The 26,272-nt window shown below is 40.7% G+C and overlaps 1 protein-coding gene across 1 annotated transcript in view; it reads left to right on the top strand.

The window, feature by feature from the left end:
• Positions 1-26,272, top strand: part of CHRM3 (cholinergic receptor muscarinic 3) — a 485,324-nt gene that overhangs the window by 230,343 nt on the left and 228,709 nt on the right. The window lies entirely within an intron of this gene.

The following is a 26,272-nucleotide window of genomic DNA, read 5'->3' as shown; positions in this document are numbered from 1 at the left end:
TTTCTTTTTTTTTATTATGTTATGTTAATCACCATACATCATTAGTTTTTGATGTAGTATTCCATGATTCATTGTTTGTATATAACACCCAGTGCTCCATGCAGAACGTGCCTCTTTAATACCCATCACCAGGCTAACTCATCCTCCCACCCTCCTCCCCTCTAGAACCCTCAGTTTGTTTCTCAGAGTCCATAGTCTCTCATGATTTGTCTCCCCCTCTGACTTCCCCCCGTTCATTCTTCCCCTCCTGCTATCTTGATACTCTTCTTTTTTTCTTTTTTTTTTTAACATATGATGTATTATTTGCTTCAGAGGTACAAATCTGTGATTCAACAGTCTTGCACAATTCACAGCACTCACCATAGCACATACGCTCCCCAATGTCTATCACCCAGCCACCCCTCCCCCCACCACTCCAGCAACCCTCAGTTTGTTTCCTGAGATTAAGAATTCCTCATATCAGTGAGGTCATATGATACATGTCTTTCTCTGATTGACTTATTTCGCTCAGCACAATACCCTCCAGTTCCATCCATGTCGTTGCAAATGGCAAGATTTCATTCTTTTTGATGGCTGCATAATATTCCATTGTATATATATACCACATCTTCTTTATCCAGTCATCTGTCGATGGACATCTTGGCTCTTTCCACAGTTTGGCTATTGTGGACGTTGCTGCTATAAACATCGGGGTGCACGTACCCCTTCGCATCCCTACATTTGTATCTTTGGGGTAAATACTCAGTAGTGCAATTGCTGGATCGTTTGGTAGCTCTATCTTCAACTTTTTGAAGAACCTCCATACTGTTTTCCAGAGTGGCTGCACCAGCTTGCATTCCCACCAAGAGTGTAGGAGGGTTCCCCTTTCTCCACATCCCTGCCAACATTTGTCACTTCCTGACTTGTTAATTTTAGCCATTCTGACTGGTGTGAGGTGGTATCTCATTGAGGTTTTGATTTGGATTTCCCTGATACCGAGCAATGTTGAGCACTTTTTCATCTGTCTGTTCGCCATTTGGATGTCTTCTTTGGAAAAATGTCTGTTCATGTCTTCTACCCATTTCTTGATTGGATCATTTGTTCTTTGGGTGTTGACTTTAAGAAGTTCTTTATAGATTTTGGATACTAGCCCTTTATCTGATATGTCATTTGCAAATATTTTCTCCCATTCTGTCGGTTGTCTTTTGGTTTTGTTGACTGTTACTTTTGCTGTGCAAAAGCTTTTTATCTTGATGAGGTCCAAATAGTTCATTTTTGTCCTTGCTTCCCTTGCCTTTGGCGATGTTTCTAGGAAGAAGTTGCTGTGGCTGAGGTCGAAGAGGTTGCTGCCTCTGTTCTCCTTTAGGATGTTGATGGACTCCTGTCTCACATTGAGGTCTTTCAACCATTTGGAGTCTATTTTTGTGTGTGGTATATAATGAAATGGTCCAGTTTCATTCTTCTGCATGTGGCTGTCCAATTTTCCCAACACCATTTGTTGAAGAGACTCTTTTTTCCATTGGACATTCTTTCCTGCTTTGTCAAAGATGAGTTGACCATAGAGTTGAGGGTCCATTTCTGGACTTTCTATTCTGTTGCATTGATCTATGTGTCTGTTTTTGTGCCAGTACCATGCTGTCTTGATGATGACAGCTTTGTAATAGAGCTGGAAGTCCGGAATTGTGATGCCGCTGGCTTTGCTTTTCTTTTTCAACATTCCTCTGGCTATTCGGGGTCTTTTCTGGTTCCATACAAATTTTAGGATGATTTGTTCCATTTCTTTGAAAAAAGTGGATGGTATTTTGATGGGGATTGCATTGAATGTGTAGATTGCTCTAGGTAGCATTGACATCTTCACAATATTTGTTCTTCCAATCCATGAGCATGGAACGTTTTTCCATTTCTTTGTGTCTTCCTCAGTTTCTTTCATGAATATTTTTATAGTTTTCTGAGTACAGATTCTTTGCCTCTTTGGTTAGATTTATCTTTCTGAAGTGAAAATCTAATCGGAATTCAAATTGAGCCACTTCCTAGTTGTGTGACCTTCAACATTCTTTAACTTCTATGGCTCTGTTTTCTTATATATAAAATGGAGAAAATAGTTAACACCTGCCTCACAGAAGTGTTGTAAAGATAATAAATGGCACATTGTAAGCCCTCAATAAATATTAACTGTTGCATTGTTTGAAATAGACTCCCCATTGACTTAAAAAGAAAAAAAAACTAGTCTTCTTAGCGTGTAATTTGATTTTTTGCCTAATTCTCAAACTTCTCTTCTCCCATTTCTCAATTTCCACCCTGCTCTCCGCCCTTAAAAAAAGATGGTCTAAAGTGCTGTGTTCTGCCCCACCTTCCCTCAAGCTCACTGGTGCCTCTTCCTAGTATTAGATCATGGCTTAACCATGATCATTTGCACCAGTCCTCAAAGTGTATCTGGAGTAGCTCTTCTTGCTTTTGTCTCCCCTAGTCCCACAATCCCAAGATCACAACCCGAGCTGAAACCAAGAGTTGGACACTCAACCTGCTGCACCACCCAGGGGTCCCAATAATTAGGGAATTTTATATGAGTTGATGTATCAAATCAAGGGAAAAAGGCAAGGCATTCTGAAATGCATATAATGTAAGTGTAGATGAGATTGTGTTCCATACAGTTGGAAAAAGATTATGGTACAAAATGATACCATTAAGTATTACCTGAAATAATGTTATATGTGCTGCAAAAGGAAAACGTTCCTAGGAAAGCACAAGGAAGGCAGGATTTAAAGCTGGAGTTATGCAACATAGCACAGGCATAGTGACGGGCGTTCAGAGAAGCTTGAAGAGTAGGCTTGGCTGAGACAGAGTCGGGGATCCTTCGTGCTTCCTTCTTCCCCTGCCCCAGGCTAGTCCCCAGAATGGGAATGTCAGTGACCTGAGTCACTTACTCTAGCACTTTCTAAAGGGAGTACAGTGCCATCCGTGGACCATGAGTGTCAGCATCACCTGGGAACTTACTGCAAATGCAGAATCTCAGACCCCATAGCAACCCTCCTGAATCAGAACCTGCCGTTAATGAGTTCTCTAGGTGCGTGGCATTCAATCTTGAATTAAAGTTTGAGAGATATTGGTCTGGTGATTAGAAATGTGGGCTTTAATGCAAAGTGATGTGGATTCAAATCCCGATTCTACCTCAGGCAAGCTGATTTTCTGATACCGTTTCATCTTCTGCCTTCTGCAGTTATAGGTACTTCAAATATCATCATCTCATGTAAATGAGATTATTACATGTAAAATGTTTGTGTAGTGCCTGCCCTTTAGTATACACTCGATAAATCTTAGCTATTTTTATTATCTCCCTTCTGCTGAGCAAGAGGAAAAGGAAATGGTGAGGAAGAAGAGTTCCCCCCATGACCTTTCTCTCTACTTTCCCATTCCTAGACTCAGCAGGAACTTTCGAGTAGATCTGATAGTTTCTCTGAGTCTCTTTCTGCCACCAAACGTTTTTTCTACTCACATTCCTATGGACAGGTCAGTTATCCTCTTTGAGCTTCCTTGTCCTCCCCAGAGGTATAAGATGGCCACATTAGCCTGCCTCAGAGTTCTGAGAACCAAGGGAAGTGGTCCCTAAGCCAGTATATTGTTCCTTGTTCAAAGAGCTCATCTGGAGAAGGGAGCCTAACAGATTTCACAATTAAGAAAGAATCATCCTGGGATGAGAGGCTGAATAACCAACCTAAGGTGTTGAATTACATCATTTGCTAGTAATGCGTGGTGGAATGAGTGAGATGGTATTCCCTTTGATAGGAAGAGAGCAGGTGGGTTCTAGCTGCAGATAGGGAGGACAGGAAGCTAGTTCTGTCTTCAGAGACAGACGCCTCTGTAGAAACACCCCAGAAAGTTTGTTTCAGAAAAAAAATGACCTAGACTTTCAAGGGAGACTTAAGCATATTGTTTTTCACCTTACGTAGCAGCAGAAAAAGAGACATACTCACTGAAAGAGCAAGACAAAATTAAGTAAGTGGGCCTAGAGGACAGTTTCTAAAGAGGACCAGAGGAAGGAATGATGGCATCTGGTTGGAGCAGAGCTTCTGAGAGAGATGTTTATGGTTGGCCTTGGGGGATGGATGGAATCTTGAGAGGGAGTTGCCATCTTCATGGGGGAAACAGCCTGAGGAAAAAAAGACAGAGAAGGTTGAGGCACGTGAAGGAAAGGTGAAGAATCTACTTTGGAAGCTCCAGATTGCACAGGGCTGGAGAGGGAGAGTCCATTGTGAAGGTAGGCGGGCATCAGGTTTTGAAGGACCTCGACTGCTCAATTCCTAGTTTCTCTGCGATGGCTAGTCATGCACTGTTTGGGATTGGGAAACTGACATGATCAGGGATGTGTTTCAGAATATTTATCTGGCATCTGTGTGTGATTTGGCTCAAACTGGGAAGAAGTTAGGGAGACCGAATCTGTATTTGAGTGGCCCAGGAAAAGTAATCAAGCCCTGGATTTGTAACATTGGGAATGAAAGGACAGTTTGGAATAGTTGCCTTTGGAACATGACTCTTCCCTGTCAGCAAGAAGCCTCGATATTAGAGGAAAATAAAATTCGCTCACATCACAGTGAGCATTGCTGTTGCCAAGCTCCAGGTTTCGATATATTTTGTAAAGTTAGTGTGAGTAGCAGTTAGTGTGAGTAGCAAATACACTAGTTACTTTTTCTATTTTTATGTCCCTGTGTAGGGAAAGAGATAAAAGAAGAATTCTTTTGATGTGTCATACTCTGAGACTTATGGTAGTTTGCTAATTATAAGTTCTATTGTCTTGGTCTCAAAAGGCATTCAAGAGCTGAACCAAGTATAGTAAGGTCTCCCAGACCCCAGTGATTACACAGCTGCAAAATTTGTAGCCGAAATGTCAGCCTGCCTTAGTATTTTTGCAGGCCAAAAGGCCAAGCAAAGTAAAGTTAAACTGTTCCTTGTTTCTTAGCAAAATTTGCAAGATCTAACAATAGAACTCAAGACTGCATCGAAAACTTTTCGTCCCTTCTTTGACCCCCTGGGTTGTTGGCTGAGCTGGTTTTTTTCCATCTGTTGAAGGGGAGATAATCATACTTCCATCTATCCCTGTCTTTCTAACAAAGGCTGTTTGAGCGCCTTGGTTTCAAGATATTTTCGTAGAGTCCAAAATTAAACATACTTCGGATGTCCTCATGCACATGGCCGCAGGCCAGCTTTCTCTCTTGGTGTAAATTCTTGAAACTGAGGATTAGCCATCTTCATCCCACTTACTCTCAGAGCTGGGTGCCCACCTGACTTCTCATCTGCAAAGTGAGTTCATTAGCCTGCACAATCACGCATGATCTTAGTGTCGTTTTGAAATGTCTTCTCTTCAGGGCTAGTCTTTCTGAAGGCTTCCCAAATAATACGAAATGAAACAATTGACTTAATGCCATCCCCCCTTTTTTTGGTAAAAATTAATATTAAGCAAAAGCAAAGAAAAAGAACTGTTATTGATACTGGGATTATAAGTGATTTGTAAAATGTTTTTATTTTTTCCTTTCAAAGTTTTTGTAATGAACAAATATTGCTTACATGAGTTGGAAAAACTATTACTTTTTTATTTTTATTTATTTATTTATTTTTTAATTTTTATTTATTTGACAGAGAGACAGCGAGAGAAGGAACACAAGCAGGGGGAGAGGGAGAAGCAGGTTTCCCGCGGAGCAGGGAGCCCGATGCGGGGCTTGATCCCAGGACGCTGGGATCATGACCTGAGCCGAAGGCAGACGCTTAATGACTGAGCCACCCAGGCGCCCCATAAAAACTATTATTTTTTTAAACTGAGATATAATTGACATACAAGTTATATTAGTTTCAGGTGTGCAACATAATGATTCATATTATGTACACTGTGAAATGATCAACATAGTAAGTCTAGTTAATATCCATCACCACACACAGTTACAGAATTCTTGTTTTCTTGTGATGAGAACTTTTAAGATTTACTCTCTTAGCAACATGCATATATGCAGTACAGTATTATTAACTATAGCCACCATGCTGTACATTATATCCCAGGACTTACTTATCTTATAACTGGAAGTTTGTCCCTTTTGACCCCCCCCACCTGTTTCACACACCCTGTACCCCCACCTCTGGCAACCACCAGTTTGGTTCTCTGTATCTATGAGCTTGGTTTTGGATTTTTTTTTTTTATACGTAAGATTTATTTTTTTAAATTCCACATATAAGTAGATCATGTGGTATTTGTCTTTCCCTATCTTATTTCACTTATCCCATTACCCTCAAGGCTCATCCATATTGTCACAAATGGCAAGATTCTGGTGTTTTTTTTATGGCTAAATAATATTTCATCATATATATATATACATATATATTTACCACATTTTCTTTATCATTTATCTGATGATGGAAAAAGATCTATTATTTAAAACACTTTTCTAAGCATAGTCATCATACTTCATTTTTATAATTTAGATGTTTTATTTCTAAAAGACATAGCCTTTGAAATATTGTGATAATTGTGCACATCAGTTATTTTCTTCTATATTAATAGATCTTAAATTTTGGGATTTCAAAATAGATTAGGAGGCTAATAGGGAATTATGAATTTTTGGTTTTAAAAATGGAATAATTTTTTTAAAAAGCTAATCTTTGCTTTTTAATATTTAAGACAAGGAAAGGGTGGGGCACCTGGGTGGCTCAATCAGTTAAGCGTCCAATTCTTGATTTCAGCTCAGGTCATGATCTCAGGGTTGTGAAATCGAGCCCTGCATCAGGTTCCGTGCTAAGTGTGAGCCTGTTTAAGATTATATCTCTCCCTCTCCCTTTCTCTTTCTCTCCTTTTCCTCTCCTCCTGCTCTTTCTAACGAAAGGGGGAAAAGATATTCTAATATCATACTACTATAAAGAACTTGGTCTAAGAACAAAAAAGGACCCTTCACAAGAAAAGCCAATGGGTATATTTTTGCAAACTTTTATGAGTGCTATATTAATGCATGTATATACCATTTCAAACCATTAAAACTCTATTTAATGACATAGACATTATTATCGAATGAAATTATTTTGGAGACATTATTATCAAATAAAATTATTTTGGAGACAGTCATTTTACGGTGAAACATGGGGAAGAGATGGAATACCTCTAAAGTCTCAATTTCTCTCTGTGTCCTTGTCATTATAAAATTATCCAGCTTTACACAAGAATATTGAAGAAAATGGAACAGTACTCCTTAATATTTATTCCTTTCAATTTGGAACGTTTTGGTAAATTGAGAGATACCAAGGTACAACCAGCCATCCTGCCAAATTTTTTCCCTTGGAGAGCCTGGAATTTAAGGAGTCAGGTGACTGGCTACCAAGGTGGCCTCAGCAGTTCAGGACCCTGATGATTCAGCACCAAAAGTCAGCAGATTCTATGAACGATTCATCAAGATTGGTACCAGAAGAGGCATTATGGAATCCTTTTTCTTCCTTAATTGCCTTTTTCTACTCTGGCATTCTCCCCACCCCACCCCCCACCCCCCGTCAGAAATATATTTTAGGTACTAAATCTGACGATAAAACCATTTTAACTCTAGTTTGATTCTGTGATTTGAAGCATGGACAGGTAAGTCATTGGCCCTCAGAAAAAGTTCACTTAGGGAGGCTGCAAAATCCCATTAAAAATAACATCTGTCTCCCCTGCCCTTGGTGGCTTTGTCCTATATATAACTAATACATCTATATTCTTCCTTCTCCATTCCTCGGAGAGAAATTACAAGATTTATCTTTTTACTCTGACAGCTGTGTTATTGCATTAAGTACTGAAAAACTGAGAACAATGCAATATACTTTACTGGGTTTATTTTTAAGTGGTCTAGTATGTGCCCCTTTGTTAATATTAATTTGCAATTCTTTATGCCTTATTTATGGTTCTCTCAAATAAGGAAAAGTCCCTAGATTAGGGGTTGACTGTCTAATAGAGTTGAGACCAACTTTTTTATTCCAAATGAGTGATTAACTCTTCTGATTTCAAATAGTGAGGTGAGTTTATTATTGTAAAAACAAGAGGTTATAGCTTCACAATGGGCTTCCTGTGTGTGGCTCACTACACAATTCTAACATTATTTGTGCTACATTTACCAATAATTTTTAGTTCTCATACTAAGTGATAGATTGAATACTAGGTATTGTGTTGAAAGGCATCCTGAGGCTTCTTCTTCTGTGGGCCCAACCAGAAGGAACATCAAGACAGATTCATAATGTCCACAAAGGGATAGGAGCCAAGAGGTACATATGAATGCCTGGGTGTTGCCAGCCCAGTTTTAGATAACATTTTTTTAAAGATTTTATTTATCCATTTGAGAGAGAGAGAGAAAGCATGAACAGGTGCAGAGGCAGAAGGAGAAGCAGGCTCCCCACTGAGCAGGGAGTCCGACGCAGGACTCGATCCCAGGACCCTGGGATCATGACCTGAGCCAAAGGCAGACGCTTCACCGACTGAACCCCCCCAGGCATCCCTGAGATAACATTTTTAAGTTGTCTTCTGTAATTTAGGATCTGTTTAGACTGTTCTCTAAGCTTTTTCTTGAAGTCCAGACTTTTCAATTTCATTGTAAGTTTGCTCAGAATACCTGGTATGTTAGGACCCAATCAATAATAATAATCGATTGGTTGATTAATGGATATACAAATGAGCAAATATTTGGCACCTGAAGGTTGCCAAATTGTACAAAGTGTCTGTGCATCCTCGTAGCTTCTTCAAAATAATTTTACAGTTTTGATTTTTTTTTAAGGGTTTTATTTATTTATTTGACAGAGAGAGACACAGCGAGAGAGGGAACACAAGCAGGGGGAGTGGGAGAGGGAGAAGCAGGCCTCCCGCCGAGCAGTTTTGATTTTCAGTAAGGACATTTATTCCATATTCACTTTGTGCAAACACTAGGGCAATCTAAATCCGTTGTCTTCCAAGGCAGTTTTTGTTATTGCTCAAGGTTAACAGGTATGAGCTCTGTGTCTTTTCTTTCAGACTCTCTGTTTGTGTACATGCTGTCTACTCCTTACGTCTCCGGGGAATGGGGGCTTTTCTCCTTCACCTCACTCTGCCATTATCTTCTCCTGCCTCTCCTGGGATCTTATGCCTCTGTTGTTCCCAAGATTGGTAGTAACTGCTCTGTCTTTCTCTTGTCTGGAGCCTTTTCCTCTCCTTAAAGATCTACTAGCCTCCCCATTTCAGAATAAACTTCACTTCACTTCGCTCTCTGTCGCTCCCCTCCAGCTACCATCTCATTTCTCCCCTCCCACAGGTGCCTCTCCAGCCTCATGACCCTCTTCCCCGCAAGATACTTTCCGCAGCGACGGAAAGATCGTCCACCTGTGCTGAGCAACTCAGCACTGATGGTTCTCGAATGCTTGAAATGGGACTAGTGTAACTTGAAGAAATGAATTGTCAGTTCTTTGCATTTCATTTAAATTTGGAACAGTCACATAGAGCAAATGGCTGCAATGTGGGACAATACGTAGACTTGCTAAGCCGGAGGCCCTCACCTGAGCCACAAAACACAGAAAGTTATGTGACATGCGACTTCTCCATTCCCCCGAGGATAGCCCATAGCTAGTACGGTCCCAAGGTGGGGAGAAGGGAAATCAGCACCTGCATCAGGACTTTGTATCTCTCTCTGCTTAGCCAACTGAAGCTTTCCTTTCCAGCCCTTGGAAAGAGGAAGTTCTAATATATGTCATTTGCAAAGGTCATTAGCATCTCTAAAAGGCAGTCCAGCGCGAGTTTCTCAATCCTGGCTCCTAACTCTGCTTTAATGTAATTTGTCACTACCCTCTGAATGTCACCTTTACTTTCCTCCTTGTCAGCCCCGGCTTCTGCTATCTCTTCAGACTGTTAGATTCCGCCTCCTCTCTGCACTCACCAAACTACAGAGATTCTTTGAGGCTCACATCTTGGCTTTTCTAAGAATTAAGGTTATGAAAATTGGAATCCTTCAGTGTTTTAAAAAAATATCCTCAGTCTGTGAAGCAGGCCACTCTTGATTTCAGCTCAGGTCAGGATCTCAGGGTCCTGGGATCAAGCTCCACATCTCACTCGGCTCAGTGGGGAGTCTGCTTAAGGATTCTCTCTCTCCCTCTCCCCCACTTGTGCTCTCTCTCTCTCAAATAAATAAATCTTTTTAAAAAGTATCTATTGAAGTTTTACTATATTTCAGGCAAGCACCAAAGATAATGTTGTTGTTAATAATAACAATAATAATAATAATAAATATTTTAATAAAATATTTGTTATTATGTGCCTGGTCCTCTTCTTAGCTTTATGGGTGCATGATTTCATCTACTTCTCATAAGTACCCAGTGCGATAGATATTATTATTATATAAATTTTACAGATGAGGAATCTGAGGAATATAAAAGTAATATACCCAGGTCTCGTGATCAGTGACTGACAGAAAGCTCCTGTTTCTACAGAGTTTATATTACAGCACTTGCCAGTTCTTCATATTCTTCAACAGTACTAAGGAATTTCTAGTTTCTTATAGTTCTTTTACCTTTGTTTTGTTTTGTTGTTACCCTTTGTTTTGTTCTTAACCCTTTTGTTACTGAACATCTCACATATGTAGACATTTCTTTCCCAATAACATCTAAGCTCCTAAAATAAGGACCAAGCTCTTTGGCCCTTTGTGTCCAGCAAAAACCTAACATCCTATTTTAGGCAATAGTTTTAAAACTACAGAATCTTCTGAGGTTCTGAAATCAGTTTATCATTTACCTAATTTACAACCCAGTTATTTTAATGAAGTAGAACGCAGTAATATTAAAGTGTGGTGCATCCATACAATGTAATATTATCCGGCAATGAGAAAATGAGCTCTAAAAGATACTGAGGAGCCTTAAATGTACAGTGCTATGTGACAGAAGCCAGTCTGAAAGCTGTGCGCTGTGGGATTCCAACTGTATGACATTCTGGAAACAGTACAACTATGGAGACAGTAAAATGATCAGTGATTACCAGAGATTCTGGAGGAGGGAAGGAATGAGTTTCTGTTCAGTTTTTCTGCAAACCTAAAACTACCCTAAAGAATAAGTTCTGTTAATTTAAGAAATTGAACAGGAAATCATCAAAGCACACCACTTGTTGTGAAAATAAATATTGTTTCAAGAAACAATTTTTGAAGTTTTTAGATGCGTGTGCATGCATGCAAATAAATGGGTGCACTGGGTTGGATATAAAAATACATCTATCGTATTGTGGATAAGAAGTCAAAATAGTTTGAAAGCCACTGTTTTAGAGATCATTGCAAAATTAACACCTATTTGCCCGCTGATTGAAAAGCCAACTTAGAATTCCGGGAGTGATGGTAAGCCTGTCTCACGTAAGAGGGAATGGTCCTTTATCCACAGCCTTTAGTTAGTATGAAATGTGTCTGGCATAATAGGTCTACTTTCTAAAATGGTTGTACAAGATAATTACAGGATCCTTTATGAAAGTGTTTAACCATGGGATATGACGAATGTAACCCAAAAGGTGTAGATGACAAGATGATTTTTGTCAGGATATTTTTCAGCATTCCTGATTGGATGTAGTGGCTACATTTTCAAGTTAGGGTTAACATATTTGGAGTGTCTTGATTTTTCTTTGTAGTGCAGCAGAACTGAATGATAGCCTACAAACAATCCCTAGTTTTTACCAAATATTTGAAGGAACCCATGAACATAGACTGTTTATGTGGCTTGGGCTATCACCCTCCCACCCTGCTCAGGAGAGGTGCCCAGGAATACAAGTCCAATTTTATTTATTTATTTTTAAAGATTTTATTTATTTATTTGACAGAGAGAGACACAGTGAGAGAGGGAACACAAGCGGGGGGAGTGGGAGAGGGAGAAGCAGGCTTCCCGCCGAGCAGGGAGCCCGATGCGGGGCTCGATCCCAGGACCCTGGGATCATGACCTGAGCCGAAGGCAGACGCTTAACGACTGAGCCACCCAGGCGCCCCTACAAGTCCAATTTTAGATGGACTCAAGTTAGTAGTTTTCTGCATTTGACGTTAATACAGAACAGGGGTGTTTATGGGGTGGTTTTGTTTTTGTTATTGTTTGGTTGGTTTTTATTCCCCTCTCCCTTCCCAGCCTACCCCTCCCCCTTCCTCCCCCTCCTCCTTCCTCCTCCTCATGTTCTCCTCCTCCTCCCATTCTCCTCCTCCTCCTCTTCCTTCTCCTCCTTCTTCTCTTTTTCCTTTTGTTAAATATCTCCTGTGGATTCATGTGTCTGGGAAGTTGACGGTCTTAAATGAATAACCAGGGCTGTCTGGTGCTGGGGCATCTATCAAGTTGGAGCTGGGGAGGAGTTTCTGTCCTGTCTGCTTCATCAGGGCTTTCAGTCGCCCCTCTTTTGCTCTCCCTTTGTCTTCGCCTCTCTTTCAGTACCGATCACCATGAGAAGTTTGACTTTTATATTAGCATGCTCACAAGGATATCAAAAGAATGAACGTACGGAATTTTGTCAACAGTGTCCTAAACTCCTGGATCCCATATAACTCCCTTTCGACACACTCACATTTCTTTTTCTTGCTGTACCTGCCCAGGAGAGGGAAACAGTGCTTCCCTGTGGCAAATATGCGGAGGATGATCTCATCCTGTATCAATGTCGACAGAGTCAGGGGACTGGAACCATAGAGAAAGGAAGAATATACAGTAAATTTCGTTTCTTCTTTACTGCCTGATTATCATTAAGCTTATTTATGTTTTTAAGGAGGAATAAACAAAACAAAAACCATGCTTATTGTATTTCCAAATGAAACAAGTGAGTCTTCTATCTGGCATGGGAGTGGAGCAATGCCAATTTACTCTTAAATTTTGTACAGCACCAATCGAAATATATTTATTTTGTGGCTTATTAATTATAGTCAGTCCTTACCAGCAGAAGACTCTTTCCATATTTCTTTAGAGACTTTTTGTAAAAATGCAGATTCCTGGGGCCTGATTCAGGGCTCTTGAATCAGAGTCTCTGAACGTAGTACTTAGAAATCTTTCCTTTTAAAGAAATCTCTTTTTTAAGAGAATTTTAGTGATTTTACCAGGCCAGGAAACCAGTGGCATATTGTCTTGGGTGGTAAGTGAAAACCACTTAAATATCAAAAAACTTTTAAAATATGTATAACACTTTTAAAAATTCGCTTATTTTTTTCTTAGTCATGACACTAAGTTTACACGATAGTCAGGTTTATCCTCGGGGTGTCCGTTCTGGCCCCCGAAGAAATGAAAGCTACCAAAATTTGAATGCAGTCTTCATTCAAAAAATATTTTCGTGACCTCAGAAAGCAATAGATGGCTATTCACTTGTCCAAGGACCCTCTTTGTCTGTAAACATTTACTCTTTCTGAGCATAAAGTGCTATCTTCAAGTAGGTCGTCCTACTCAACCCAGCTCTGTTAGCTCATGTATGTAGTCTGGGAAGGAGAAGTAGCTTTATTCCATGTTTGATTTATCACTGATTGAACAGTATCAAAAGCATTTTTCACATTCTCATTTGTGTGTGGCCCTATTCTTCATGCTTTACAATGAAAGTCACAGGCACCCTCGTTCCTGCTTCCTTAGAACAAATCGGGCCTTCTATGTATCTAAATACTTGCCAAACATGTTCATTTTTTATTCTATGAGAGGGAGAAAACAATTGCCCTGGCCCCTTGGGCAGAAGGACCCCTTTCAAAGTTTATTTTGTTCTCCCACACCCCTTATCTTCAGAATCTCTCTTCGTGAATTGTGGGTCCTTTTCTTCCTCAGAGTCTCCTGTGGAGGCTGCTCTGGGAGTCCCCTTCAGACGACACTGGCCTCGTCCAGCCCCCTCACTGCCTTCTTCTCTCATACCCCAGCCTCTTTTCCTCCCCTGGCCTCCCCTGGGCTTCCCCTGTCACTCTCCTCGAAGCTTTTCTCCCATGTCAGTATCTCAAGACATTACTGGAAACTCCCACAAACCTTGCAGACAAGGCCCATGGTAAATGTGGGTCTTCCTGGCTTCTCAGCAGGCCTCCTGCCTGCCTTCCAGAATGTCCAAGTCTCCTTGTCACAGTGGCTTCACCTTTCGCCCCTAAACCTCTGTGTTGCCCCTCTAACCTAACTTGTCTTAGAAAACCCTGTCACCTGCATTTCTGAGGATCCCAGAGCTCACACACGTGCCCTGTAGGCATCTTCAACACGTCTGTCCCTATTCTGCTGCTCTCTCATCCCTCCGTCTGTCTCTGGAGAAGTGTCCCTTCAACTAAGACATCCCTTTTTCGACCCAGACTCTCCATCCTATCTCTCTGGTCTTTGACATCTGCCCTTTTAGCCTACTACTGATTTCTTATCCTGGTATTTTAAACATTAAAAATTAAAATTTTTGTCTTAAAAAATTTTAAATGTTTGTTGACCTCACCTCCCTGCCTTCTTTTCACTCATTCTAAAAAGCTTGAGTGTTTGGGGCACCTGGATGGCTCAGTCGGTTGAGCATCTCTGCCTTTGGCTCAGGTCATGATCTCAGGGTCCTAGGATCGAGTCCTACATCGGGCTCCCTGCTCAGCGGGGGACCTGCTTTGCCTTCTCCCTCTGCCGCTCCCCCTGCTTGTGCTCTCTCTCTATATATAAAATCTTCAAAAAAATAAATTAATTAAATAAAAGGCTTGAGTGCCCCACTGTGTGCCTGGTGCTGTCTCCAGCGAGCATGTGTTTTCCTGCATTCCCTTCACTGAGAGACTCACCCTTGTCACCTGCCCTGCCCGGTCCTCTCTCATCTTTAACTCACTGTTATTTGGCTTCTCTTCCTTCATTATCTTGAAATATTGATCAAAAAGGTTTTCAGTGAACCCTTCTCTTATCTAACCTAACCTATTTTTCCAACTTTTCTACCTGGAAACTTTTTAGAATTTGAGGCAATTGTTACCATTTTTTTTTTTTTTACATTGCCATCAGTAATATCTGAGAATCTTTGTGTTTTTCCACTTTCTTGAGTTGGTTCCTGGGTTTTGGCTGGACTCTTCTTTTCCACCTCCTGCCTCCTAAAATAGTTATTCCCTAAGACTGGGTCTGCCTCTCCTTTCTTACACTCTCTTCTTCCTATTCTGCATGCCTCTGCTCACGTAAGTCCCATAGCTGTCGGGCAGGTAGGTCGCCTTTATATTTTAATCTTTAAACTCTCTCTTCAAGGCTTAATTTCTGTGTTATTAATTGTTTAAATGGCTGAATGAGTCATCCTCCCATCAAAATTAGCACCTCTGAAACACAGAACTAGATACCATTTCTCTTGAAATTTACACACACACACACACACACACATTTCCTTCTCCTTTTTATCTCAAAGGAATTACTGCTCTCCTGGTAACTTGGCCTTATCAAGATAGGTGAGTAGTCTCCTTTCTCTTTTATATCCGGTCAGTTGAGAAGTTCTTGTGTTGGTCTCTACCTGAGGGACTCACCTGGGCATACCTGCAGTGAGCCCTCCGCTGACATTTCCCCAATCGGAGCCAATGTTGGGGCTCAGCCAGCCGTTGTGGTTCTTATAGTTTCAAAACACATCTCAGCAACAACCATCACAGAACTTTGAGGAAGAAGATTCATTCCTCACAGGTTCTGGAAGGTGGAAGGTACACCCAGGGGCTCACAGTGAGGTCACAGGTAGAAAGAGGGAGCATGGCCTGGGGCTCCCCCTTTTTTGGAGTCTAGGGACGGGGTGCCTAGGGGTTAATGGGTTCATAGGTAACAAATTTAAAACATGAGAGCAGGAATTAGGGTTTAGGAAGGGAAGAGTGGGATCACTGAGGTGGTCGGTGACCTCAGTTACCCAGGGCTTTCTAGAAGGGGAACTTCATGCGTGGGAGAGACCTGGTTCCTTATCTGGTGGTTTTATGAGCAGCCGTGTCCCACAGTGGTAGTATGTTGACTTGAGATGGGTGTCTTTGAAATGCATGCCTCCGCGATGTTGCACTACCAGAGTCTAGTCAACTGTGTTCTTCATGAGGCTCTTTGGCACCTGTCCCTCCTATTCCAGCCCTGCCTCAGCATCTGCATCAGTCACCATATGCCTAGACTCTTGGTGTGGTCCTCCAGGTCCTACCAAGGCCTCATTCTTTCTCACGATCCCCAGTGTGACCGATCCCCATCATGACTCTGTTTCAACTCTCCTTTACAGATTGATTATTACTCAGCTTTTTGACACGTCTTCAGTGTAAATTCAAGCCATAAAAATGCAGAGCTCCATCAGGAGACTGAAACCCAAAGGGGATTTCCTCAAAGAAGCATCCTTCTTTCTTTCTTTTTGCAGGCGCCACCTTCCATAAGTATAGATGCGCCAGGCAGGCCACCTGCCATGTTCCGGGCTGCCGCCTCTGGACATTTTCCTGTGTTCCTCTGTGCCTGAACCCCCTTGTCTCCCATGTCTTCCTGTCAAAACTCTACCCCATTCTGCAGGATCCAACACGAATCTCCCATTGCCCCCTCCTGCCCGATGAGAACTGAACCCATCTTTCTCTGTGTCCCTATAACTTTGTAACTCTGGTATACAACCTGTTGTCTTTCTCCCACAACTCCAAGAGATATGGAGTCAGTGTTTTGTGTTGAATTGCCTTGGAATTCAGCAATGTGTGCAGACTCCAAGCACCTAATTTTATTGGGAGTTTACTACTACTTAGAAATGTTCTTCATTCATCACTTAAGGATATACTTTCAAAATTTGATTTAGCCTCCGCTTCCTTAGTCAGCAGCTCTTCATATCTAGTCAGCATTGCTTATAGATCTCTTTCACATAAAGATCTCTCTCATATCAATCTTCTACTCAAAATATTCAGTGACTCTGCTTTGCTCTCAGGATAAACCACAAACCTTAGTCCCCGGCTCTTCGTATCTAGTCAGCATTGCTTATAGATCTCTTTCACATAAAGATCTCTATCACATCAACCTTCTACTCAAAATATTCAATGACTCCGCTTTGCTCTCAGGATAAACCACAAATTCCTAATGACCTGCATTCGAGGCTTTCTCCAGTCTGGCTCCAACCTAATTTCCTATAACTCAGCTCAGTGTTATTCTCCCCTTGGTCCCACAGTATATCATCTTGATTCTTGATTCTTAGCCTTTGTTTTTATTGTCCCCCCCATCCTTGAAGCACTTCCCTTCTCTGTTATTTTATGAATTGCCACAGAATTTAAGATCTAGCTTATCTCCCCTAACGCATTTCCTTCTTTTTCAGTTTATCTTTTATGAATCTAGGCCTTTCCCACAGCACTGTAGGACTCACTGCCAGTAACACTGAGCACCACATTAGAGGATGGATGGATGGATGGATGGATGGATGGATGGATGGATGGATGGCTAGGTAGGTAAATGGATAGATGAATAGATAGATAGATAAATCCACACAATATATATATTATATGCATGTATATGTAACTTTCTATCATTTTTCTGATGACATGATTATCTTTTTGCCCAACAGATCATGTCAACTTCCCAAGGCAAGGATGATGATTTACACTTTTTTATATCCCAAGAGACATTAGATCCCATTAGTGTATCATACTCTCCACCTGAGGTTCTTTGGAATAATTAAATACAGAACATCTTGGAAAAGAAAGAGGTGTAAGATGTTTCTATTCTAAAAGTTTCTCTGGCCCTTGTTCTCTATAGTCATACTCTTTCTTTTGAACCTTTTAAGCTCCTATTACTAAGGTGAAATGTTTTACAAGGAGATAAAGTTAAAATTTTTTAAAACTGTGTCCACAGGAAAATTAGAGCTCCACAATAATGGGATTAAGTGTTGTTTCTGTACAGCTTGCACTCTTAAACATCCTGGTGTTTTATTGTTCTAGTTCAACATTAAGAACAATTCCCAGTTCATCCATAATGTGTTGGTTTTTGGAAAACAATTCTAATTTATCACATCAGAGTGTGATTGCAGAAGCTTATGTTCTTTGTTGGTAATTAGTACATTTTTTTTTTTGGTCCATTCTTGCTCATTAGAAAAACACTTTGGGGTCTTATTCACAGAAAGAACGGGTAGTTCTAGAGATAATAGGATCAAGGAGGAAATGCCATATTCCATTTTGTACAACGCTAAGAAACTGAAAGGGACATTAATTTCTCTAAAGGGCATCCCTGCCTACATAGTTGAACACTACCTTCTACATTGTTCATCAATTTCTATTCTGACTGAGCTTCAATCTCACTGGAAAATCTTGGAGGTTCTGTCAGCATGGAGCCTGTTAGACACTTGTGTTCGACAGGAAGGGGCTCAGCACTTCCAGACCAAACTCCATTCATGTGACTTCGCGCCTGCATTGCCTGAAGTTAGCAAGAATTCTAATGCCTTAAAAAGGAGAGGTGGGATGAAAATAATGAAGTCCAATGTCCTTTCCCTTTGAAAAATTTTTGTAACTGTCTCTTTCTTGGTGTTCATTGTGTTGAACTGGCTGTTGAACTGGTGCTGTTCGTTTCAATCAACTTGTTAAAGCGGACTTGATATTCAACTTCATGTAACAAAGTGGGTGTTTCTCTACACCTTGCTTTGTTTATTCCTAAAAGGGCCTCTCTTCTGTAGGCCAGGCTTACTGAAATTCATTATTGTTTAATATAACCAAACAGACTCAGATTTAACCAATTTCCCTTCAGAGTATTCAGGTCTTGACTTGTACGTGTGACACACATCGATATGCATATGAGAGCTGCTGTTGACTAAAAAATAAAAAGCAGAAAGCAAAAGACAGTAAAGAAAATGTAAGAAAGACTCAGAAAGGCTTCACCACACAATCTGGGGATAAGCGTATGGACAGGAGGGGATGAAAACATACATGTCATACTAACCGATATATTAACGATAATATCTTAATTAAAGAAATGCAATCTGCTAGGTATTTAAAACGTTTTAAATAAAAAACTGCAGACTTATTCAAAGGTAGACAGAAGAGCATACTCAACCCCCTGTACTCACCCCCTAGCTTCAGTAATTAGCAGCATACAGACAGCTTGTTTCTTCTATATGGCCCTCTTTTCCCACGGCCGCTGGATTATTTTAAAACAAACGCAAGATACGCATATTCCCCAATGCCCCTAAATTAATATTTTAATATTAGAAATTGTTTTTTAATAAAATATTTAATTTTTAAGAGAGCATCTCTGATATTATAAAAGAATTAAGAAGCCAGTTAAGATTTTATCTTAACCAACTATATTGAGGCATAACATATATACAATAACAAGCACCAATTTTAAATGTATATTTGGATGAGGTTAAACAGATTCATGTAGGGTCGCCTGAGTTGCTCAGTTGGTTAAGCGTCCGACTCTTGATTTCAGCTCAGGTCATGATCTCAGGGTCCTGGGTTCAAACTCCACATTGGGCTCTGTGCTCAGCACTTAGTCTGATTCTCTTTCTCCCTCTCCCTCTGCCCCTTCCCATCTCTAAAAAAAATAAATAAAATCTTTTTTAAAAAAAAGCCAGATTCATCTACCATGTTGTTATCACTAAATCAAGTCTATAGCACATTTCCATCATGGTACCAAGTTCCCTTATGCCCCTTCTTTGTCCGTTGACAAGAGCCCTACCCCCACCTCAAGCCCCAGGATATCACTGTTATACTTTGTGACCCATAGATTAAGTTTCCTTTTTCTAGAGTTTTATAATAATGGAATCCTATGATATATATTTTTGTGCCTGGCTTCTTTTGCTCAGCATAGTATTTTTGAGGTTTCCACATGGAATTGTGAATATTAGCAGTTCATCCCATTTTACTGCATTTTTTATTCCACTGTGTGATAGTATATAGATTTGTTTCTCTATTCCACCTGATGGACATCTATGTTTCCCGTTTGGTATAATTAATTGTGAATGAAGTTACTATGAACATTTATATAAAAGTTTCTGTATAGGGGTGCCTGGGTCGCTCAGTTGGTTAAGCGTCCAATTCTTGATTTCAGCTCAGGTCATGATCTCAGAGTTGTGGGATCAAGCCCCATGCTAAGCATGGAACCTGCTTAGGATTCTCTCTCTGCCTTTCCCTCTGCTCCCACCACCCCCGCTGCCCCGCTCATGTGCTCTCTTCTCTTTCTCTCTCTAAAAAAAAAAAAAAAAAAAAAAAAAACGTTTCTGTAGAGATATGTTTTTATCTCTCTTGGGAAACTAGGAGTATAATTGCTCAGCTGTGTACTAAACATACATTTAACTACATAGTAAAGTGCAAACTGTTTTCTAAAGTGGTCGTGCCATTTTACATTCCCATCAGCAGTGTGTGGGAGTTAGTCTTTGCCAACATGAGTACGGTCAGTCATTTTAATGTGAGCTATTCTTATGGGTGTGTGATGACTTCTAATTGAGGTTTTATTTTGCATTTCCTGATAACTCACGTTGTTGAGCATCTTATTCGCAGGCTTCCTGGACTCCTCAAACTCAGATCGTCACTTTCTCAACTCAGTGAGGCAACGGGGCTCTGTCCACTTCCTCTGCCCACTTTCCAGAAATCTCTTCCAAACAAAGAGCCCAGGTGTTGGTTTCTCTTCGCTGATTGGTTTCCTGTCTCTCACTCGTCACAGTCCTGCACTACCTGTTGTCCAGTTCCTGAAAACACTTTAGTTTCTTTTGTACAGTCTTCTTTTTTTTTTTTTAAGATTTTATTTTTTTAATTTGAGACAGAGAGAATGAGAGACAGAGAGCATGAGAGGGAGGAGGGTCAGAGGGAGAAGCAGACTCCCTGCCGAGCAGGGAGCCCGATGCGGGACTCGATCCCGGGACTCCAGGATCATGACCTGAGCCGAAGGCAGTCGCTTAACCAACTGAGCCACCCAGGCGCCCCTTTTGTACAGTATTCTAAGGTGCTTTTTTGGGGTATGTGTGGGGTACAGGTGATGTAGGTTACACTCCATCCTTGTGACTCTGCCATGACTATAGAGAGAAGTTCAGGTTATTTTTTTTAAATGTTCTAGATTTTTGTTTTAGTTTATCAAGAGCCAAGCCCAGAACACTCAAGTCATATTGTATGGGGAAAAAACCTCAACTTCTTACCCTTAGGCTAACCCTCTGCTAGGAAGAGAATATGACGCCAGGAAAGCAGACCCCTTTGCTGAGGCTGAGGAATTCTGCCAAACAGGAATGACATTGGAGGGGGTGAAATGAAGCTGCAGAATGTGTGCCTGCCAACTTTCTCTCTTGGGGTTTTAGCTCAGAGAATGAGAAGTGTGTCGGTGAAAATGAGGTACGCACCAAGACAGGGAGCGATGTCATGTGCAGCCCTCCTAGTGAGGTCAGCAGTTCAGCCTGCTAGGTCAGAGGGAAGCCTGGGAACTTGGGTTCTCCTGTGGCAGAGACAGGACCCCAAGATAGCTGGACAACTTGTCCCTGGGGCTGGGGTACCATCACGTGGCTGAGGGCGCTTCTGACCCGAACGCTGCAGCCCTGGGCTGAGTGGGCATCCCAGCTACACCCCAGAAAAGGCTTCATTGTCAGCAGGAGGTGAGATGAGTTAAACAGAGATGTCTACCCAACTGGCGCAGGTCAAAAAAAGGCAGATGGCTACCTACCAGTGGTGAATTTAACTATAATGTCAGCAAAGCCAGGAGCATGCAGATTGACAAGGAACCCTGTCCCGTAGTTCAAAGCAGATAAAAAAAAAAAGTCATGTCTGGAGACACAGACCCTTTTTTCTGATCCTAAATTTACTGAAGGCACGCCTCTTTCCACTATGCATCACACACACACACACACACACACACACACACACACACATTTTAGAATTAAAGAGAAGGTAAACAGAGATGCTAACTTGTCCAGAAGAATCTGAACAGTACCTGAATTCCACCTAATTTTATGTTTCTTTTTATACAGAAATGCATAAGTATAATGCAAGAGGAAGGGCAGGGATATGGTTTGTGATTTTCTAATGATTTGTAAGATTTATAAGCTTAGGAAGTACCTTTGCTTTCCAAGAAGTTTCTCTACCTTCATCTCACTTCTAAAAGACAGGGAGTGTTATGGAGCCGCAAATGTTAGGAGTTTACTGCCTAAAACCGAGAATGAGACGAAGAGTGGACAGAAATGGTATGATACCCCATGAGACAGATGATGCACACTTGCTTGCTCACCCTTAGTCTTACACGAGGCAGAAGCAAGCAACCAAAGACTCGTTTTTGTTTCTTCAAATGCTCCTTCTTGCCTGGCCAAAGACAAAATGTCTTCCCGTAGATGGAGGAGACCTTGCTGGGGACATGGGTGACATCTTAGAGCAGAAAACGAAGGAGTGGGAGAATTCTGTAGCTGAGCTATTTTCTTGAGCTTTTTTCCCTAGAAAATGGGATGGAAGGAATGTGAGAAGGTGAAAGCTATAATACATAGTGGAAAAGACTGTTGGTCATAGAGCCATTTAAAATCATATACACCAGCAATGATGTAAACAGATCTTTATATTGTAATCTTATTTTCCTTTGACTGCCATAATATAAAAATAATTGATTTTCGTCATTATGTTAAAATAGGTGTATTTTATCCTGGCATCATACAAAGTGTATCTCCTTCCCCCTTCCTCTGCTATTAAATGGTTAATGCTGTAACAAAATAGTACTATAGATGCTGGAAATCATTTAACCATATAAACACATACTCCGACTATATTGCTTTTGTGGGTCTGTATTTTAATTCAGTGGATACTTAATGAGTACAATTTTAAATTATACAGTGGGAAGGGGATTAAGATTTCTTAAATGCGTTCATAACTACTCTACCCTAGCACGACTATTATCTTTTTTGTGGTCACCAGCTAGTATTTACTCACATATACATTTTGTTCCTACTTATAATCAGAACATACAATTTTATATACAGCTTTCTTTATCATTCTCCATATTGCAACTTACTTATTACTTTAATGGCTACTTAATATACTGGAGTTAATATAGCAACATTTTCTTAGATTCTCCCCTATTGGATACACAGATTGTTTCCATTATTCACTATAATGAATAAGGCTGCAATGAACATTTTCCTAAGTATGCCATTTTCTAATTTTGAATTATTACCTTGGGATAATTTGTAGGATTACTAAGTCCAAGGGTATGACTATATTTAGGGACTCTTAACATAGGTATAGGTCAGACTGGGGGTTCAATGGGCTGTACATGTCTGTAGTACCACCAGAAATATATGAGTTTATCAGTTGTTTTCCCAATAGTGTCATCTGCATTTATATTTTATGATTTATAATTTTAGTTAACATAATCTGTGTCACTTTTTTATTTATTTGTATTTCTTTCATTATGATTCAGATTTTTAAAGTTTACATATGGCTTCACATAAGCCTTACTATTAGTGAGGTTTAATCAAGGAAATCACTTAAATATCAGACAAGCACAGGTTCAAATTCCAACCAAGCCACTTCTTGTTTTCAAACAGCCTCTCAAAAAAAATAACAATTTATTCATTCATGAACTAATGACAGTGAGGCCTGCTTTGTAAAGTTGTTGAAATGATTTGATGAATTAATTGATGCCTCGTGTGTTAGTGGGACACGGGGAATGATTACTTCTTCACTGTTTCTCCCTCTGTCATCTCTTCTACCAACCCCCCTACCCCTGACTTCTTCAGGTGATGAAATACAGATGATCCATTCAAGTTCTCTTGGTACGGAGGTTCGTAGAACCTGCTTTGTCATTCCAGAGTCTACATCCGTGGGGGCCCATTGTCAACGTTCTCTAGAGAACTGTCTTGCCAGCAAGAACTGAGTTATATTGCAAAGCTCTGAGGTCAGATCGGTGGGACCCCATGAATTAACCAAGCGTTCACACAAACAAATGGATAATACACTCAACATAAATTACTCTTTCCATAAATTACTCATTTTAGGATTCTTCATATAGTCCAATTTCTCCATTCAATGTCTCTTTTCCAGGTTTTCCTCCGTTAGGTTTCTCAGAGATATTTTGATTTATTTGACTCTTTCTGTTGGTTTTGGGTAATACTTTAACTTAATCTTCTATCTGTTGCATCTCACCCAAGAACAAGCTTCCTTCTATAGTAACTAGTGCAGTTGGTCAAGCAGTCGCCAAGACAAGACAATTGCTAGAAGTTGCATTCTGGCTAATACCATCATTTGGATTTTGTCTGTCTTACATCTAGTATCTGCTTTCCAGGCATTATTGCCCAGTAGTTGCCTCGAACTGGTATCCACCTTGACGGCCTTTGTAGCAAGATCTGTCTTCCCAAGCAAATATTCTTCTTTAGAGCCAAAATAGTTCCTAAGACATTATAAGGTTTGAGAAAGCCTATTAACAAGCATATAATTTCTCAATTGGAAAAGCACTGAAAATATAAATTTCTATCCTCTTCCATGAGGGCAAGGCTATGGGGGGGGGGGGTTACCAGAAAATGTTCCAGTCTCTCACCTTCATGATGAGAAATCGAACTAAGATGTATCTTAAGCAATTTCACTTTGGGATTTTATTAAAGAGAAAAGGGGGAGGGGGGAGAAGAAGGGAAAAAGTTCTCTGCAGCTTTTTCTAGCCTCAGAACTGTATTTCTCATCCTCTGGAGAATGCTATGGGCTCCTCTTGATTTTTTATTTCTTACATAACCCTTTACTTTATGTGTCACACACAAGATTTCTTCATTTTTGCATCTCTAAACCCACTTTCCCCCATCTCCAAGCCCACTCTCCCTGTTTTTAGATGTTACAAATGAGCGTGGTCTCTTTTCTTATCTGAGTAGATGCAAAATTCTAACTTCTTACCGACATCAAAGCCCTTCATCCCCGCGCAGCACCAGCAAAGTTACTCAAGCACTGACAATTCCCGCAGCAAAAACCCACCAAGCCTGAGAGAGACTCCTTTGTAACAATCAAGTCCACGGAGGGAATTCAAGGATCATAGCAGGGTTTAGACAGAATCACCAGTGTTTCCACTGTGGCTGGGCCGCATTCGGGAGCCACCATATCTGCAGTGTGGCCATACAGAGACACCTAGCATTGAAAATACCCAAACACAAGGTGAAGAAACGTGCACTTAAGAATCACAATCTTGTGTTTCTACCCACACTTGCAATCACGAGACTAGGAACAGAAAGGGTGATATTAGAAACAGTGTCGTTGTGCCCAGGGCCCACTCTGCAGCACACAGCAAGAAAGCTCCCAACATGAAATAGGACGGTGACTGGAATGGCCATCCAATGTTCATCGTACCACACGCATTTCCTCATGAATCCTGGCCTCGTGAGCCTCTCCTTGTGGCCAATGGAGGACTGGCCCCCAGCTTCCACCTCAGTCTATATGACTTACTTTGTGCTTTGGGCAAACCCCTCAACGACAGTCTCCCCTCAACCATGGGTCACATTGTCCTGCCTTACAGAGCGATTGTGAAGCCAAAACGAGATCATGTGCCTACAGGATTTTGGAACAGGGTTCAAATTCTCTATAATTATTGGGGTAGGTGTCTTTGTTGGTACTGTTAGGCTGATCTACAGTAATTGAAATCCGTGAAAAGGTGTTCTGCCATTTGTTTGTGTATGTTCTGTTTTCCTCATGTGATTGTACCCCCATTAAGGTGGCTTCTGGAACATGCCATTCTCCCTCACAGCTTCCTGCATTTGAACATGCTGCTTGAATATCCTTCTCTTCCCCTCTGCCCCCATGTCCCTTTGTCTGTCTGCCACTTTCCTACTCAGCATTCAAGACTCAGATTAAAGACCTCCTGATTGGTGATGCCCACCTCTGTACCTTCTTTGTACTGTGGTTGGGCAAGTAATTGGATGATCTGCATCCAATGTGGCCTCTTCCATTTGACTGGACTCAGGCTTTTTGAAGGCAGGACCAAGTCTTACTCAGTTTCCATCTCATTCACTCGGTAAAGGTTGATCAAATGATGCATGAATGTCAAATACTTGTTGCCATGAAATAAATTGTATTAATTAGGTGAGTGAATCTTTGCATATTTGCTGTAAAACTTAGGAAGGAAACTCAACACTTAGCTTTCTGTAAGTAATATAAATGTATATGCATTATGTGTGCATATTAAGGGGAAAAGCTAATAAAGTACTCCCAATTATTGGAAGTTTCAGACTGAGGACATGGGACCATAGGACAGAGACCACCACATGTGATATTTGTGTGGAGAGATAGGTTCCACAAACTCATTGTTCCCCCAGTAGTTGATGTGAATCACTCATTCAGCAGGATGCTAATAGGTATTATAGAAGAGAAGGGTTTCTTGATGAATATCTGGAAAATACTGACATAAATCTCTATTTATAAAATCTGTCATTTAATTAAAATGCCATCTCTGGAGGAAGAGGAGAAGGGTGATCAAAAGGTACAAACTT

The sequence above is a fragment of the Mirounga angustirostris genome, unplaced genomic scaffold, assembly GCF_029215605.1.
Source record: "Mirounga angustirostris isolate CCGP_5_RB_7025 unplaced genomic scaffold, mMirAng1.0.hap1 SCAF_6, whole genome shotgun sequence".
NCBI classification, from domain to species: domain Eukaryota; kingdom Metazoa; phylum Chordata; class Mammalia; order Carnivora; family Phocidae; genus Mirounga; species Mirounga angustirostris.
Note: the sequence above shows the minus strand (reverse complement) of the source record. Positions and strands in the feature narration are given on the sequence as shown.